Consider the following 20,485-nt stretch of genomic DNA (forward strand, 5'->3'; position numbering starts at 1 on the left):
CTCTTGAACTACACTGAATGGCATTTTCTTATACAGAATAATAATATACATACTTGTGCATGTGTATTAAATACGTATTTATGGAAAGAAGCTCTTGCCTCAAACTGTTTCCCATTTTTAGGGGGATTCCATTTTCTCACATTTTAGACTTTGAAGCTTCAGTGCATGTGGAAGAATGAGCCCAAGCACCAGATCTTTGAGGATGGCCACTGAACAGCAGGTGGGGACAGTTTCCAGCCTGAGTGTTTGCTGACTCAGCTCCCGTGTCCAGTCTTTTCCATTTGTGGATCTACTTGGACCCTTGGCAACTCCCCGTACCCCCACAAAAGAATGTTGTGAACTTGTCAGACTTTTAGTGACCTGTGTTGATCGTTTTAGGACACTTATAAGAAGTGTTTATTGTTGTTATTTTGCTTTTAACATTTAAGAAGATTCATCTTCAACCTCCAGGAACAATTTTTTCCAGTGCTGGGAATGGGACCCTGAAACTCACATATACTAGGCATGTGCTCCACCCCAGAGCTGCGCCCCAGACCTCTCAGGAACATATCTGGATTCTAGTCAAACTGATCCTATGCAGGTGAAGAATGTGTTATTTCTTTCAGGGAAACTTACAGGCTTTTCTGTTGTGGAGCTACTTCTTACATGGTCATTGATAATGACACCAAATACAGTGGTGTGAGTACCACTTGCTGTCTTAAGTGCTTGATGCATATTAGGGAAGCAACCTGTGTAACAAGGTGTTCCTTGTTTGAGTTATAAATGCTCCACAGTCTTAGGGTGATGGAGCCCGGATAACTGTGCGCAGAAGGTCAGGCTCTGTGTAATGAGCATAGGAAAGCATCAGAACAAGGACACTGGGTAGGAGGGAGTCCATGGAAGAGAAGGGCCTGAGCCTGGACTTAGTGGACATGCAATTACAGCCACCTACTGACCTTTCCAGTTCAGTTTCTAGATGCAGTTAGAACCTGGAATGTCATTGAAAATGGTTGAATTTTTAACACAAGTTTAATATACTATATGTATTTAAATATAATATGTATTTTTTCTAAAATACATATTGTGAGATACTGTGCCTATTTATACATTTAAAAATAAATGTTTAGCAGATTTGGGTTATATAAGGATTACGAAAGTGCTTATAGTAATCATTGGCTTTGCTGATTGAAAATATTTCACTTTGATGCATTAAAATTAGAAAAGCAAAACAAAAAAGGAAAAAAAAATAGAAAAGCTATTTATTTATGAACATTGAACTTGTTTTTAAAAATATTTCCCTATGACTGCAATCCCCAAATCCAGACTGTAGAAGAGGGCTCAAAAATAATTTTACATTTTGCAAATTACTCTGAGGATTTTATCATGTGAGTGTGTGTGTGTATATATATATATATATATATATATATATATATATATATATATATATATATATAGTTGTTGAGGGACCTTTATTTTATTCATTTACTTATATATAGTGCTGGGAATCGAACCCTACCTCACACATGCAAGGCAAGTGCTCTACCGTTAAGCCACAACACCAGATCCTAATGTGAACATTTTATAAAAGTACATTATAGCCCTCTTATTTTTCATAAGACAATTTTCATTTTACTGTGTCAGACCCCTGGAAGTATGTGAAGGGGTTTCGCTGCCTTCATTTGGTATAGAGTCTATGTCGCACCATAGACAATAGGAGTAGTGTGTCAACTTCTATTAAAGAGATAAAATTGGCATATTCAAAGGTGTCATACTAAGGGATTTGGATGCCGTTTAGAGACACTGGGCTACTTCAGGATGGTGGTGAGGTCCTTACTTGCTGGGGATGTGCAACTTATGGTGGCCAAGGGACCTGTGGGGCCACATCCTTCTCCTGCTGGTGGATCCTTTGCCATACCACGGCTTTCAGCACCCGCATGCCCAGAGAGCTTGTCATTGCAGTCTAGAGTGTCCTGCTGACCTCCCATGCTCTATTACTTAGCACAGAAGCAGCCTTCCGTGCCACAGTCTGCAGCTCTGAAGGGCTCTTGGCACTTTCTGACATTCCCTCTGACACCTGCTCTTAAGGGTATTGCTCCATTTTCCCTTGTGTCAGAAATTATATAACTTGCACGGATGAGCTGGCGTATCTGAAATCATCTGTGACAAAACGAGTATGCCCTACCAAGGGCTGTCTGTCCCTCCTCCTCCTTCAGCAGATAACAACTTGCAAGGTGACAGGAAACTAATGTGGACCCGTGCTGCATAATCATGCGGAAGAAATCACCCAGAGCAGCTCATCCTCCAGGTCCCTGTGTCTAGAGCAGTGGCCTGTTCCGTCCGAAGTCACTCTCAAGACGCGCAGAGCTGCACTCCAATCAGCAATGACCAGGGAACAAGGAAGAGCGCCTGGCACACCTCCCACACCAAATCCTAACCAGGGGAAATGGCTCGTCGTCCCCATCAGGACTCAGGCACAGACAGGCTCCAGGGGAGGAGAGGGACTTGGCAGTGTGTGCTACCAGAGAGATGAAGCAGAGGGTTTGTCCAGAGACCCACTACAGAGGTCAGGGTTGGGGGTGGGAAATGATGGGCAGAAGGGAAGCTGTCGCTCCCCTACTCTAACTTCTCTCTCCTTGTCTACAACTAGGCTTCTTTTTGTTTGTTCCTACATTCATTCTACAAATCTTTATTTTTAAATTTTTCATTAAAGTTTTTGTTAAAATGTGAGCATTATTGCTCCTGAACACATCACTGGGTAATTTATAATGAATGTTTCCCTACTGCAAATAATTTTTAATTTTAAATTTGTTACTATCCTCCTCCTCTCCCTCCTCCTCCTCCTCCTCCTTATTATTATTATTATTATTATTATTATTATTATACCAGGAATTGGACTCAGGGATGCTTAACTACTGAGCCACATCCCAAGCCCTTTTTAAATTGTTTTTTAAATTTTGAGACAGTATCTCATTAAATTGCTTGGGGCCTCAATAAGTTTTCAGGCTGTCTTTGAACTTGCAATCCTCCTGCCTCAGCCTCCAGAGCTGCTGGGATTGCAGGCATGCACCACTGCAGCTGGCCCACATTGTTTTTATCTCAGTCATTTGCCAGTATTTCTTAATCTTTAATGTGTGATGTGCCATCTGAAGGTGTCATTGAGAAACAGATCCTGGTTTGGTAGTGGGCGGGGCGGGGGGGGGGGCAGGAAGCAAAGTTTCTGCATTTCTCAATGTTCACAGGTCTCTACTGCCATTGTCTGTGAGCTACACTTTGAAGCAAGCATCTAAATCAGCTTCCTGTCCTGTCTGCCAGTCTGAGTGGCGGCACCACATCATCTCAAGGCTCGGCGCCTCCCTGTGCAGTGGACCCAGCTTCTCTTGCCAGGTGCTGCTCCGCAGAGGCACTGCAGTCCTCCTCCCGGCCTCCTGGGCCTGAGCTCTCCTCAGCTCTGCTCTCTTCCTACTCTCACGCTCACTGCTTGATGCAGCAATTACTCCTGGACCGTGGACCAGCCTCGGGTACAGGCAGCATGCTGGACAATGGCCTGTCATCCCAGACTGCAGTCTTGACTCTATTTTCAACTGTCTGCTTCCAATTTCTCCCTCTTATTTTGCTGTAATATGATCTTTCCTTGGTCCACCTCAGACACCTTCAGAGCCCCTTCTCTGTCCAGGTGCATCCCCCTCCATGACAGTGGCAGAGGGAGAGTGCTCTGCAGCTGGATCTAGAGTGTCTGCTGAAGGCGCGGACCCCACCAGGGCGCTATTGGGAGGTGGTGGAAACTGTAATATGTAGGGCTGAGTGGAAGGTCCTCCTATCATTGGGGACATGTCCTCTAAGGTGACACTGGGATCCCAGACCTCCTGTTCTGCTCCTCTTTATATTCTGGCCAAGAGGTGAGCAGCTCCTTGCTCCAACACACTTTCTCCACGGTGATGTGCTGCCTGAGCCTGGGCCCAAAGCCAATGTGCAAACCAGTCATAGCAGAAAACTCCAAAACATGAGCCAAAATAACCCTTTTCTCTTTATAAATTGGTTCTCTCAGGTTTTTATTACAGTAATACAAAGCTGACTAACAACTGTGTTTCATAATCAAGCATACATTATGGCTGATGGTCAATATTGGCAAGAGACAAGTTGTTTGGTTTCATATCCTCTATTTTAATTGGTCTGAAAAGTTGTAGGCTAACTCCTATGTTTAACCAAGCTGGGGTCCGTAGCATACATGATGGAGGTCCTCAAAATCGTCTTTCTTTGTAACTCTACCAAGAAAACATATCATCTCCTCAAATCTAGGGCTAATGATACTTACCTAAAATATTTTCATTCCTTCCATTATTACATCTTTGTGATGAATGAGGTTCTTTATTACTTTCTGTTACACGGGTCTTCAAACTTGCTTATCATAAACATCCATGCAATCCCAAGGTTATGCAAGATGTACCTTGATTCATCTTACCAAGTTACCTGTAAGATCTTTTTGGTAGAATCTACTTTGGGTAAAAATTCAAACACTTTCTTTAAAAAAAAATAACACCTTTTTCTTCTCGTCTTGCCACCTCTTAACTGTCCCCATTAAATATTTAGAATTAAACTCTTCCCACACAAGCAAGTTCCAGCATTGATGTGAAAACCCACAGTCCCAGAATAGCTCAGAGGAATTCTGCAAAAAAAAAAAAAAAGAATAAAGTGAGGGAAGTACTTCACCTCATCCTAATTCCTAATCTGTAGTTATGATAATAAAGACTGTGTGGTATTGGAAAGCAGATTAAGAAGAAAGATTGTCTTGAACAGAAAAGAGAAGCCACATTAACACCTGTACAAATGTTCCCCACTGATGTTTGACAAAAGTGCAAAAGCAACTGAGGGTGAATGACCGTGCCTTTTTTTTATAATGGCACTGGGAAAGGGGATGTCCAAAGGCAAAAAAGAAAATAGATGAATCCATAAATTTGTATCCTAGAGTTAACTATAAACTTAAAGCTGAAAAATATTCATAAAAACACACAGAAGAAACTTTTCAGAATCCAGGGCTAGGCCACGTGTTCTTAGACTTGACCCCCCGCCCCCCAAATCATCCTGCTACAAATTAAGACTGATAAAGTGGAGCCGCATTAAAATGAGAAACTTTTACTCTGTGAATCCCGTATGGAGAGGATTAAAAGATAAGCTGAGCTGGGGAAATCATCCTCAAACCCCGTGTTGGACTAGAGATAGTGTCAATATGCAACAGTAAAAAATATAACCCAGTGAGAAAATGGGAAAGAGCACCAACAGACACCAACTGCACCAGGCCCAACAGACAGGGCGCTGGGGCCTGATTTCACCAGTTCCCGTGACTGGGCCTCAGGATGTTCAAAGGCCAGAGAAAGGCTGTCTCTGTGTGTGGGTGAGGGCGGGGGACAGATCAGCGGGTGAGTTAGAGGACTGAGGGTCTCCGCTCACCTGGGTGGGGGGGCAGCGTGGGGTCCATCAAGGGCTTGATGACAACGCAGGGGAAGCGCAGGGCACACTTGCCGTCAGTGCTGTGCAGCTGGAACACCCACCTTCTCTCTCACACCAGAGCCTCTCTGAGACTCAGCTCCCTCCACGCGAGTTCCCAGGCCCTCAAACCCAGGCTGTATGAGGCCACAGGGTTTCCTGGTTGTCCACTGCATGTCCCGAGACTGCTCAGGCTCCATATCCAGGGACATCCTGTTGGTTCTGCTTCTCTGGGGAACCCTAACACACACAGATAGCAAATAGCACAGGATAAGATGCTTCACATCATCAGCCCTCATGGAATGCAAAATAGCCACAGTGAAATGTGACTACACCACAATAACTCAATAAAAAGTAGTGCTGGGGCTGGGCTGGGGCTTGGCCGTAGAGGGCTTGGCCGTAGAGCGCTTGGCTGGCATGCGTAAGGCCCTGGGTTCGATCCTCAGCACCACATAAAAGTAAATAAACAAAATAAAGCTATTGTGTCTATCTACATCTAACAAAAACTTTTTAAAGGTTGCTAATATCAAAATCTGGCAATGACACAGAAAAACTTGGTCGTTCCTACAGTGCTGATGGAAATGTAAAATGGTATGGCCTCTCTGGAAAGCTGGGTGACAATTTCTAATAAGTTCAACAGGAACTACCATGCAAATGAAACATACTCTTCACCTTTTTTCCCAAGAAAAATGAAGCATGTTCAACAGAAAACAGTACACATTAATGATTAAGCAGTTTTTTTTTTTTCATGGTAGCTTCAAACTGGAAATAATCCTATTGTCCTTAAAAGGAAAATGGTTGACAAACTGCATTACATCCAGACCATGGAATACTACTCAGCAATAAAAAGGAAAGTGGATTAATTTCAAGGGATATTATTCTAAATAGAAATTCCAACCCCAGAAGTTTGAATGCTGCATGATTCCAATCATATAATATTCTTAATATGACAAAATTTAACAATAAGTAACAGATGAGTGGTTGCTCATAGGAAATTGAAGAGAGGAGAAGGAGGCAGTTTTAGATATAAGAGATCCTTTGGTGATGGAGAAGTTGTATGCGGCAGCCCCAACCTCCACCCTCTGGCTGTGATATTGAACAGAAGATTTGAAAAGTGTCAGTCTTGTAGGAAGCCGAGTGGAAAGCACCTGTGATCTTCTGTCATTCTCACGACTGCCTGAGAATCTGCGACCTCTGAAAACAAGATGCTCCATTTGTCGATTATATAATTCATGTTTCCATTATTTTATTTCATAGCCAAGATAAATGACATTTTAACACAAACATCCAAACGACATGACTTTGTCCAGTATCAAGATTGTTACCAATACATGCATTGATGCAGTCTGAGGGCAAAAGTGTTCCTAAGATGTGCCTCAGAATGACTCTAGACGGTGCTTATAACAGTGTCCACAGGTCTTCTCAAGGCAGAGTGGTCGTGTTTCTCAAATGAACCCCACAATGATGAGGCGCTGTTGACAGATGACGCACTTCTTTACACCTCCGCATGCAGGCAGTAGAGAGGGCCCCCCCAAAGGAGGCTGGGAACTTCCTGCTTCCCAGAATAATCTCTCGCTTCTTACCTGAATCATCACCTCTCAGTTGCAGGGGCTCCTAAGTTTAAGTAAATAATTCCACCTGCACTCGACCTGCTGTTGATTTCTCAGTGTCTGTAGGATTTCACTTTCCAGTGTCTCATTCTTGCTGTGAAGTTACATTCAGAGGTAATATGCTTACATTTTTGTAGTTGGCAAATAAGTCTGAGCGATGTCATAAGAGTTATACTTAAAAACAAATTTCAGATAAAATTATTAATACACACCCCCAGCCCCCCCCCCACACACACACACGCATTGAGTACAGTGAATGGCATCGGGTTTAAGCAATACAGAGGAGGCCAGTTGTTTTGATCACAAGTTGTAAAATCACTCTACCAATGTCTTATGGGCTCTTTCCATCAATTCAAAACGGGACAAATACTGAACAATATCATTGAAATCGTTAAGGAATGGTGATTATTCCATGTTCTTTGTTTTAACTATTTCTCAAAAATCCAAAATTAAATGATGTTTACTTTGACAGAATTCATGTAAGCAAATGTTCTAGAAACCCAACTGCATTAAATACCTGGTATATTTTGTTATTTTAATGGTTTACTAAGAACGAAAAGGCCTTTAGTATTTTCTCTCAAAAATCAAATGATTATTGCAGTGCACAATTGTATATATTCTCAGATCTTCAAGCTTTCCAGAAAGACGTGTCTTACCACCATGCACATCTTCCTTTGTCACATGTATGTTGAAACTGCTGTTCACATGTGTGTGCTCATTTCAGAGTTAGCTGGTAAAAACTGCAAATAAGCATATTAAATGCTATTAAAATCTTGCAACAAAGCTGGAAAAATCTTAAACACACTTTTTCTCAAAGTGATTTGATCATCAATTTATTAGTGGTGGTGCGTCGCCGGTCTCAGAGGACTCCTTTGGAGGCCGCCTCCTCCTACACGGCTCCTTTTGGCAGTACTTTCCCAGAGTAATCAGAGTTTTATTTTTTTACCAAAGAAGGACCTGAAAAGCAATATTCAGCCCATAAGTTTTGTGTGTGTTTGTAAGGGTGTGGTATTTGTGTGTGCATGTGTGTGTTCCCTCTTTATCAAAAACAGTTATTTACAAGATCTCCTTTCCTTACCACCCACATAAAAACCCCTAACTCTGCCTTGCAAGCAAATCAGATATCGGAGACGCCCAACGTTACTCTTCTTCACGCTGCTGCTAGTTCCCAGATTTTTTGCAGAAACCGCTAATGTCATCCTGTTTCTTCTGTAGTTTCCACGTTCCTACTGAGTTACTGGAACAGAAAAGAACCGTGCAAGTCTTCTTTTTAAAGCTTCCTGATGGCTTCCAATTCCATGTAGAACAGGAGGCCTCCTCTGCACCCTGTGTTAAAGGCCGACTGACTGGACGCACTGTCCCTCTGGACTCAGTTCCTGCCTCTCCTTCTCCTTCACCCTACGAGTGACCTTGTGTCATTACTTGAGCATGACAAGCTTGCTCTTTCCTCTGCCCTGAACATCCTTCAGGCCTCCTTACTCAGAGGATCAGTTGCTTTCTTCTAAATACTTAACCACCTGGTAGAAATATTTTCTCTTCAGGCAGACCTTAAATTACATGCTCAATATTCATGTACATTTTAAAAAAATGTTTCCCTTCCCCAGCCAGGTTCTTCTCCATCACCTGTGGTTATTGCACTTGGGAACATCTCAAGTGATGCTGTTGACTCTTTGATCTACTTTCCTATTTTGTCTCCATCGAAGAGTCTCAAAGTTCAGAAGAACATGGATCCTGTTTATGTTTCCCACTATGATGTCCCAGAAATGAGAAGAGTGCCTGGTACCAACCAGGTGCTCAATACACACGTCTGAATGTGTGGATGAATCCATAGGAAGGAGGGAAGAGAGGCCAACCGTCCTTGGGGCAGGAGGTGACCTTGGAGCAGTCCAGCTGAAAAGAAGATGGGTCAAGTGGAAGTTCATGAACTCTGACCTCTATTGCCCTGGGACCCTCGGGTCATCATTTAATCTGTCCATAGCTCAGTTCCTTCAACAGTATAAAAGAAATCTTAGACCTATCTTTCCAGGTTAGAATATTATATGAAAATCACTTAAAATACTGCATGGTTAGCCTTGAAATAGAGAAATAAGGAATCCAACAAGGATCCCGATGTGATGTTGACAGAATGAGAAGTTTCAGAAGAGGAAAGGTGAGAGAAGCTGTTCCTGGGTAGAGACGGGGAGAGAGACTTATTTAATTGATCCCAGGTAAAAATCTATTCCCTAATGACAAAGGGAAGGAGTTCACAGGGAAATGACCTATTGCAGTATCACAGGGCACAGCTGGGTGTGTGTATACAGGGTTGCATTTTAGTAGCAGTTAGTGAATTGCTTCATTGGTTCAGAAATTATACAATAATTATAATTTTATGTATCTACCTTAATTCTTTGCAGGGGAAGGATTAAAAAAATGTTGTCAAAGTCTCCAAACTCAGCTAATTACAGTGGTAATTAATGAATCAAAACACATTTTTCACAGAATCTTGCCTGATGCCGCCTGTCTTACCAGGTGTGTCTGGTGTCGCACATTACTTAAGTTGGTCTGGAGTGTGTCATTTCTATTCTAATTTCTCTTGCTTTTTCCTTGAGATGCTTTATCTGCCTGAAGAAAACCAGAGAACTGCTTGAATTCCGGCTCAATGTTTTTCTCCCTTGAAGTTGTGTTAAAACCCCATGTAAAATAATATTCTAAGCAAGGGAATCATTTTAACTCCTTGCTAAGTTGGAGGCATAGAATAAGATATCTTACTTTAAAATAACAATATAGAAGATTTATTATTTCCATATAGACCCACTGCTATGCTCACTTATGAACTATCTTATTGAATCCTCACAAAATCCCTCTGTACTGAGTACTGTGATTATTATGCTCATTTTTACTAATCAGTGACTGAGCTATAAGTTCCTATAACTTGTTCACACCCTAGACAGTGTCCAGAGCCAGGACTTGAATGGGAGCCCACCAACTTCATAGTTGGACCTTATTTAAATTTATGATGAATTTCATGGTGTGTGATCTCTAGTACTAAGGCTGCCCTGTCTACATTCAGTCCCTCACTTGAGTGCCGCAGCCCGGCTGGCTGGGCAAACTAACCGGGGGTGACAAGGAACTTGTGTACATGGATACAGCAGGAGTGGGAGCCGTTTATTGTAGGACAGAAGGGGGTATATATACATAACTAATTACACACAGCTTATCTAATTAACATAAACTAGATACAGCAGTCAACCAATAAGGAATCTCCACACTTAATGGCTCGCTGGCCTTACTTCACAAACCACTCCCCCTGGCAAAATGTCAGGCGCCATCCTGACTTGTTTACAGACCCTAACACTTGAGTGGGACAGAAAGAAGGAAGGGGGACAAAATGCAAGGACTTGGAAGACAGCAAAAGGAAATACAAACCATGTCTCGCTTCCCTCAAACTCAGCCGGAAGTTCACCCAGGAATCAGTGAGCGTGACTTCACCTTTTTGCATGCTTTAACATCTCGTGATTTTTTTCCCCCTCTGTATTCAACTCACAAAGATTCACCTCGATTCTTACATCTGGAGATGCTGACTGTGAGACCTGTGTGGTGGAGGTAAGGATGTCAGCACGGGGGTCCAGTCCACAGCAAGACACAAAACTCAGAGAAGAGAAGTCTGGGCCAGATGGAGGAGAAGCTCTGTTAGGGAAAGATCAGAATCTGACCAAGTGTTGCTTCTGAGATTCGAGATAAAGATGTGTCTTCCACTAGGCGATGTTTAGAAAGTGGAAGCCCCGCTGTTACAGGGGATGGTTACTTAGTTAGCATCACACCAACCTCTGAATTTAGTTTTCCAGTCTATTAGGTGTACTTACCGACTTCCTGGCTATCTTTTGGAGATTTGGAAAGTTGGCCCGCGGCCCCTGACATGACGGCCTTACAAACAGCTGGAATCACCACCTCTTCTGGCTTTTCTGTAACGGCCTTTCCTTTAGCAAACTCTTCACGTTTAAGGAGAATGAAATCCAAGTTCTGCTGTAAAACTTGTGACAGGGCCTTGTTTAAAGGCTGAGAGCAATCTCTGAGCACAGATGACAAGATGCACTCACCTCCAGGGAGAAGGAGCACCCCACACACCTGCACCATCTCCCTGCTTGGTGGATTTTTATTTGAGATGGTCAAGTGGATTAAGTTCAAGTTCTGTGACTCCGCATGGCTTTTCTGTAAATGGATACTGGTGTGAAGTTTGTTTTTCTCTGAAGAGGGAACTCCATTTTCTTTCTTTTTCCTTTTCCTTTCCTGCCTTCCTGTCTTTCTTCTCCCTCCCTCATTCTTGCTGTCTTCTTTTAAAAATAATCCTGGTGTGGTACTTTCGCGTTGATCATCTGCTCTATAATGCCATCTCCACAGTATAAACAGTGGCGACTGCAGACCTGTGTGGGAATCCATAAGGCACTACTGATGTGTCAGAGGGGGTTACAGGAGCAGCAGGACTTACTTCTAATAAGTTTGTGATTTCTTCTAATTACTTCTCCCCAAAGGAGGCCTTTCTGGGTACATGGTGAACCTTACCCAGAGCCTGGCTGGCCGGCTGCTCCTTCCCCACCCCTATCCCCAGCCCTGCTTGACAAGAGAATAACGCCAAATGCTTAGCTTGCCTGCAGGGTCTGGGTGGACTCCACCTCTGCAGTGTGGAGGCTGCAGGGTTCCTCGCTCCCCAGACTCTGCTGTCCCACCACGGGGGGCGGGGCTCTCTTCAGAACAGGGGTATGTGGTCTGTTCTTCCCACGTCCACAGGGGCACAGCATGCTCTGTGCTTGGACCTCAACCTTGTGACCTGGCAGACACCTTCTCCTCCTCTGCACCTTAGTCAAACGACCTTTCCTCCAGGGGCCCCGAGGATCGCCCTGTGCTTTACAGCACAAAGTGATTCATTTGTTTAATTATTTGGTCTCCATCTCCCTCTTCCAGCAGAGCTCAGCTGCATCAGGGCAGAGACCTTGTCTGCTTTCATTTAACATTTTGTCCCTAGCATGTAAACACTGTCCACTCAGAAAACATTTGTTGGAAGAATAAAGGAATAAACAATCCAGACATGGTGGACTCTGTTTCTACTATAGCTTGACGCTCTGTTATTCTGCTAATCAAAGTGACATTTTATTTCCCTCTTTCTTATATGAAAATTGAAAAACTGTCAAGAATCATGAGTTGGTGTGCCATGAAAATGTGTGCCCTGAATAGTTCTTGACATCCTGTTAAGTGGAAACCGAGGCACACTGCTTCATCCTTTCTGACACTCTGTGTATGTGCCATCTTACTTTTAGCTATTGATTGCAAGTCATGAGAAATAACTTTTCTGAGGTACGAAATACGCACACACATACATAAGCACCATAAGTGGTCAATGACAGGAACGCTTGGATGTGCTACACCTCCACACGCGATGCATCTTTTTGATCTTCCTTACCCCCAGCCTGTCTCCAAGAGGCAGGTAAGTGTGGAATGCCATGTATGGTGTAAAAGGGTCACAAAGAGAGTGGGAATTAGGAACAGCCTGGCTACTGTGCACACAGCCCAATTCACATTGTCTTTATAATGTTGTACATTTAATCTTCATAATGGACTTTTGATGCAGGGTAAGTGTAGAGGAGAAAACTGAATTTGGGGGACATCGAGGTACAAAGCCAAAGCCCAGGGCCACTGTGGAGGAGCTGAGGACCCAGAGCTGATGTTCAATATCAACTAGTGTGCTCTGCGTCAGGAGAAAAAAGCGGTCTCCTCCACGAAGACTGCTGTCTGCTAGCACATCATTGCCCCCTCTGGGGAACTCCTGTCGAGAGTGTGAATGCTCATCTTAAGGACTTCCCTGAGATCTGACCAGCTCTTCAGTACACAGTGTTCTTGGCAATTGGTGCCTTCTGGTCGTAATCAACAGCCACTGTCACAGCAAAGATGCAGATGTGAGAGGCCAGGTGACTGTCACCTGCGTAGACTTGGGTGAGCCACTACAACAACGAGGTCCATTTAGAGGAGGGGCCATACCTCCTCACTAGAAAAGTCACTTTCTAGGGCAAATTTTCTTTAGACATTTTGAATTCATATTTTGTACCTCTGAATAATTTATTTTATTCTAATAATTAACTGATTTTAGAGCAATCGTAAGGAGTGAAGCATTTTTAAGCAAACATAGCCAATTTTATTTTCTTATAGGAACTGAGAGCTTGAGGCAGAAATCATAGGCTTAATATTTACTCTAAGAAAATGTGTTTCTATTTCTCTTGAATGGTTACTTTCTATATTGCGCTATTACTCTGGGTTCAGGAATAAGTGTATGACTCATGGTTTAATTCCTTCTAAATGGAGAAAAAAAAGTTTGGGATATTTAACAGGTTTGTTCTTTGGCAACTTAACATTCTCCTTTTTATTAATCCCTAAACACCTGTTGATGCTTCAAACCAAAAATAACATGATCCTAAGTTAACCTGTGCTCTTAACCAAATAGATATGCACATAGCTCTTTATTTTACATATCTTTAGCTCAACAAATGAATCTTCTGAAAAATAATAACTCTCGCAAATATTTCTCCACTTTTGTCATAGACATCAGCTCCTTTGATAGATGATTGTTCTTTCAAAGCTCAGTTCTAGATGAATTTTTGGATAAAAAGTGAAGTCATGCAAGTTGGTAGAAACGATAGAGCAATCCACAGGATGATAACATGGAGTTATAAAGGTGCAGTCACACGGAAATCGCCTTTGGAGTTGTGAAACTTGGTTTGTCTTGGCACTTGCAGAGTTGACCTATGTGAGTGCAGGCAAATGTGGCACCAGGCTCTCCAGACAGCGCATCAACAATAAGTTGGCTGGAAATGCAGTCATACCAACTGTTCTGCACTGTCACCCTCTTTAGAGATCACCACAGCTGCAGAAAACTGCTATGCCAGCTCCATGCCTCCTACGGGATGGGAGTGTCAATCACGATGGGGAGAATAGGGCCCGTGCCCTTCTGGTCTGTCCCCCGACAGGGGTGCCAGATCCAGGGCCTCAAACCTCAGCTTCCTTGGGCTGCCCTGCATCTCACCCTTTCCCTCTGGAGAGCTTTCTCTCTCTCTCCTCCTTTCTACAGGTATGGATCCCAGGCATGCACATGTCTTAATAAACGCCATCACACAGATCTTGTCCAGAGTCCTGGGGAATTGAAACTGTGAGCCTTTTAATTTCCCCACCTGTGAAGTTGGGCTAATGATATCATTACTTATTTTCCAGGGTACGTTTCTCAAATGAGAAGGTGAAAATATTTGTGAAGGGGAAAATGTCATTCAAAAGTACAATTATGGCCATTTTTGAAATCAGTTTTACCCAGGTGCTTTCCCTAAACCAAGAGATCTCATAAAGCACTTAGTCAACCTAATAGAAATTCAATAGTTATGTTAATGAAAAAATGTGCAGCTACCACCACCTGTGAATGACACTCCACATCAACATTCAGAGCCTGTGTGAGGACTCAGATGTCCTCAGGGTGTGTGGATACAGGCCTTTCCCAGCTAATGAGTTTGTTCTCAAAACACAGTGAGTATTTATTTTGCATCCTGTGCAGCACACAGTACATATCTTGCTATAGGCTATTTGACATAGTTTCAGCACCACACGGTTAAAGATCACAATTTTAAGGCACAGCTAGTGTGTGATCTTTGGAGGATTGTTACCCCCTTTGGTTTTGTAATAACTGTCTGGAGAACAGCCCAAAGGTCCTTAGCTGCATTTGGCTGTCTCCCCTCAGGGCAGTCCATTCCTCTGAGCAGAGTTCTTAGATCCCTCCCTGCCAGGCTCTGGAACATGCATATCAATGAAGGAATGTATTTATTCTTGTACATTCTCTTGGGTAAAATATTCAACTTTAAAAATGCATGTTAGATCTCCAAATAAAAGTTTAGAAGGTCATACTAAGACCTGTCAACAGTTGTGTTTGAGTAATAAACCTGTTCAGATTTTCCTTAAAATATCCATTTAAAAAAAATCACTGTTGCTATGGTAATTAGAGAACTCATATCAATTTTCTTATGCTCAATATGAAGAAATGAAAATGCAGAGCTTCAAAAGAAATGTTCCCAAGTCTTCTTTAATACAAAATGAGTCTTTCAAAGTTTAAGTATTTTTACCTGAAATAAAAGCCTAGAACTAAAGGGCATATTTTAAATTGATGTGGATAGAAAGTAGGCTAAAATTTCCATACAATATCCATTTTAGTGAGCCGCTTTTAGGCCCAAAATAAGCACACAAGAGGCTGGGGTGTAACTCAGTGTAAAGTGCAGGCTTAGCAGAGCCCTGGATTCAATTCCTAGCACTAAGAAAACAAAAAATAAGAGTGCCTAAAGGCAAAATTACAATTTAAATATGCAAAATTACAATTTATGCAGGTGTTATATTTAGATGAGCACAAACACACTGCAGTGTCAGACACAGATGATGCTTCCAGAGCCTTCCTTCCCAACCCCTGTGCATCTGCAGAGGTAACCAGCACACTCATACTAGCCCCGTTACCTCCCACAGGAAAAAACACACAGAAAGCATATTCAGTGAAGTCATGCACTGTTAAAAATGTTATCAGGTAAAAATAAAACAATGTTGAATTGAGAGCAATAGTAAGATCAAGTTTAAAATGATAAATGATTCAGGTTTGATAATCAACTTAGACATCCTCACTGGTTCCAGGAGATGTGCTTATACTTGGAGAAATATGGCAATAAGAACATTACTATCAATATAATAATGTTACTATCTTGACATAAGTTTTCAAAGTTTAGGAAGAGTTTGGAAATACTTCATTTTGGATGCAATGTTCCTAGAACTGAGTGGACACGTGAATAGATTCCAGGAAAGGAATAATTAGAGATGAGCAATGGCTTTCACGCTTTATCAAATTTCTCAGAAATCAGGTAATACTAATATGGACTAGAGGTGAAGGTCAGCCTCGGACAGGCCAGTTTTTCCTGAAAGCAAGGATTCCAGTGTACCTGAGTCAGCAGGTGAGGAGATGTTTTCTGTCTAGCCCTCACCAAAAACAGCAGCCTGTAGCAACCTGATGTTCCCCACTGGCTTGGTTTTGTTGATGCCTGTGCTTGTTCCCACCCTGCAAAACCCTGTTCTCTTTTGCCCAGTGTCACTTTCATTCCACTTTGTAGAAGTGGAATTGGAGGCTGCCCCAATTCGTTGATCTCTTGAGACTTCTTTATTAAAAAAAAAAAAGTATAAAACTTCAATCAGTAATTTACAATTTTTAATTAGACCAAAAGCTCTATCATGTGTACTTACAAATTTTACTAAATATTATGAAGATGTTAATTTTAAACAAATTGATCAATGGAGTCAATACAACTCATATCAGAATTCAAAAGATTTGGGGGCGGGCACCTGATATGCTAATGCAAAATGTACATAAGATAAAAAAGGCTGAAATATGGTCACAATATTTACTCTGTCAGATAATAAGGGACTTACATTAAAGTCATACTAATCACCACAATGCAGCATTCAGAACAGGCATATGACAGCATGAACATACCCTTTCCATTTCCCCACAATTTACAATAGAAGGAACAGTGTAAGTTCAAGGGGAGAGCTGGGCTGTTTATTGGGGGGTGGTTAAATTGCATATGCAAATGAAAAGGAACCTACTTCCCACTGTTCAAATAGACAAAAAAATAAGCATAGCTATTATATACTTTATTGCCAACATTCCTTGGAATTACTGACTGCTGGGGTAGAAATGATATCTTAAATAGAGTTGATGGCACATATCCTTAAAAATGATTAATTTGACTACTTTAAAGTTAAGAATGTTCATCCTACGACACCATTACGAAAAATTAAAGCAAGCCACATAACTTTGGCCAGGACACTTGCAATCAACTAGGAATTAATATTCAGAATACAGTATCCACAACCATGTATGAGAGAGGTGGTCAGATGAGCCATGGGTTGAAGGCCACCAGACATCTCACGAGGGTGGATGTGATCTCTGAGTTCTGGGTGGAGTTATACTGGCACAACACAGTGCCATCACTATGGCATAACCGACAGGGTGTGTAGGGTGAGTTTGGGTATTTTCCCAGAGTTCCACTCCCAGACATGTATCCTGGAAGTGCTGATGCTTAGTGCCTAGAAAATGTTTATCTTAATGCATATAACTTCATTTTTTATATTAGAAAACATGGCTAGCAGTCCAAATATCTGTCAAGAGTACGATGAATAAATAAGTTATCCTCTAGTCTCCCAAGAAAATTCTACACAACTCAACCACATGCATGCACAATGATTAATCTTCAAAAAGTAACACTGTGAAACAACAAAACCACACAACAGAAACAAGATATTGGCCTTATGTGTAATGGAAAATAGGAAAAACTAAACCACTAACTTTTCAGGGAAAAACATAAGTAAAATCAAATATGAGAAAATTTAACTCTCCAAGTTAATAATAACTTGTGGAGGAAGAAGGAAAAATTTTGATCAAGAAATGATCAATGAAATCTTCAACATTACTAAGAAAGTTTAGTTATAAATTGACTGATAGTATTTTTATAGTATTGCTTTTGAAATGGTACCTGCATTATTAATTCATGTAAAGTGTGTTTCATCAAAACCAAAACCAAAAATCTCAATGTATTTGATATCTAACATGATAGGTTTGGATCTAGTTTTATGTAAAACAAAAATATAGTTTTGGCTTTTTGTTTGAACAGAAAATGAGAAATGTTTTGGGGAAAGTGTTCTCTTCTTTCTCCTCTTTCTTCTGTAGACACTGCTTTGGAAATCAAATTAGTTCAGCTGGGAGGGTCTTGCATTTGAGGCCAATCAGGGCAATGAGGCGAGAGGCTGTCTCAAAAAGAAACAAAATATTCTATAGCTAGAAATCCCCTCCGAATCTAAATAATTACTTTATGGCTCTGGTTAGAGAATTTTGTTTGTTTGTTTTTCTCTCATTGATGCAGAAGGTAGTCCTCCAAAATCACCTGAGCAAGGGAGATTCCTTGACCAGCAAACAGATCCTTAGAGAGTTACCTAAAAAGCTGTTATGATTATCATAAATTACCTGAAATAATATTTAAATTAATATTTACAGCAAAAGAGACATAATTCTGTGGATAAAAGTAACTGGAGTACTGATGTAGAGTCGTCACAACAAGCTTCTACTATTTATACAAAATTCAGGATTTAGATATTCGAAATAATTCAGCCCTTTAATATTAAGATATATCTGTTAAAAATAAATAAGACAAAACAAAAGCAGATGAGCATTTGAAAACAAGTTAAAATCCCAACGTTTAAGCTAAACAGGTGCTTCCATCTAGTTCAAAATAGATAGAAACCAGGTTAGGTCAGGAAGCTTTCCCATGCAACATCACCATCCAGTCGAGGAAAGAACTGCACAGAGAAGACTTTTGCTCCTATAAGATGCCATAGGTCGTTCAGTGAAGCATTTTAAAAACATATAGCCAAGTTGAGTTATTTTTCTTTAGTTTTGGCTGGGTGCTTCTTTTTTCTATTTTTATTTTCACGGAAAAAAAAGTTAAGATAGTATTCTAGGCTCTTGTAGTTTTGCAAAATTTTTTTCTAGTTTTGCAAAAATTTCCTGGCTGGTCTCTAACTGTTGTACCTAAGTAAAACAAAATTTAATCATCAAATTTCCTGCCTGCTAACATTCTATGTATCAGCTGTGAGCAGATGATGCATCTCTAGTACCTATGGCACAGAACAGCCCTTGGTGGGAGGTGCTCAGGCATTTTTCATCTTTCTTTTCCACTTTTCTTTCTTTCTGTTTTTTAATATTTATTTTTAAGTTGTAGTTGGAGACGATACCTTTATTTTATTTAGTTTTATGTGGTGCTGAGAATCAAACCCAGGGCCTCGCATGTGCTAGGTGAGCGCGCTACCGCTGAGCCACAACCCCAGCCCTCTTTCTTTCCTTCCTTCTTTCTTTCTTTCTTTCTTTCTTTCTTTCTTTCTTTCTTTCTTTCTTTCTTTCTTTAATTTAATCCAGTAGCTTGCATACATCTCAGCAATTTTCCCTAGAAGTCGATCAAATCATGAAGAAGCTCTGAGATCCCTGAGGGGAGTTTCTAATAATTATTACTTTTTACAAATAAGATTCCTATATGATTCTCTATCATTCAATGGAGCAGGGTATGTAATTCTTTGAAAAACAAAAACCACTAACACAGCTCTGAACTTGCGTAAGTGCCGACAGAAACCCAAGTCTGAGCTTCCTGACGGGCATCTTTCCCTAAGCGCTCTGAGTGTCCAACAGCGACAGAGTAGAAAGCTCCTCTTTCCTTTTGAGGCAGCTTTGCCTAGCTTTGCCTGGGTACTGGATTTACAGGGCCCCCGTAATTCCTTTCCAGGGACTGTGGGGAAGGCAGTGCCAGTGGATTCACGGCGACTGCCCCGGCTGTTTTAATTTGCTCTCATTTTCCTAATAACGCATAGCACTGACAGCAGGAAATTGTCCCTACAGAAAAATCTAGCAATGCTAGGAAAAAAAAATGCTCTGTTATGGAGACTTCTGTTTCCTTTTCACCAAAAGTGCAGTCAGTACCGGGGGTCCTATTGTGAAAAGCTCGTGACAGCCGGTTAAGAAGGCCTGCACTGATCATTAGCAAGCCAGGGAGTCTCCAGGAGTCTGCATGAGGAATTTGTAAGTGATACAGCACCAAACGATACGTCTCTCCCCTAAGCTTCTTTTCCAAATGGTTGGAAATCCCTTGGTGTAGGCATCAGTTTGGCAGGAGATGTGGAATTTTACTTAAACTACATACAGTGAAGGATTGACCCTGTAGGTGTGAGACTTGGCAGTGGAGCTACACGGAAAATACGCAAGCAGCAGAAGAAACCCAAACACCAGGGAGAAGAGGGTGCCAACGCATCATCCACCTCTGCCGGGCGCTGTCCTGTGGGCTCTTGGGCTGGCGAATGGAGGGTCCAGTGCTCACTGTGCAGAGCGTGCTCTGCCACCCCACCTGTGTGCCAGGCAGTTCCCCGAGATCCAAGGGGTCCTTCTGTCAACACCGTGATGGAGATGAAAACTGATTCTCAGAGCGCCTACGGAGCTGCTCCTACCTAAACTTTGAAACAACTGATGGAAGTAGAAGTCAGAGGGCTTCAAATGAAAAGTTGAGCATGAATCATCGCCCTCCAAATGTTAATCACAGGCTTCCAAATATAGGTTCTCAATAAATATTTGTTGAATTAAGCTGAATTCCAAAACAAACAGTTCTGCTGTTGTTACTCAGTCTAAGAACTACTTAGGCCTATTCCCAACAATAATAAAAGGGAGATGAGAATCATATGAGCAATTTAACTTTTAACAAGCTTAGAACCTGTTAGTTTGGGAGCAGTAACCTAGGTTTAGAATGTGGGGCAAGTTTTACTTTCCAATTCTGTTCTCTTTG

The sequence above is a fragment of the Marmota flaviventris genome, chromosome 7, assembly GCF_047511675.1.
Source record: "Marmota flaviventris isolate mMarFla1 chromosome 7, mMarFla1.hap1, whole genome shotgun sequence".
NCBI lineage: Eukaryota > Metazoa > Chordata > Mammalia > Rodentia > Sciuridae > Marmota > Marmota flaviventris.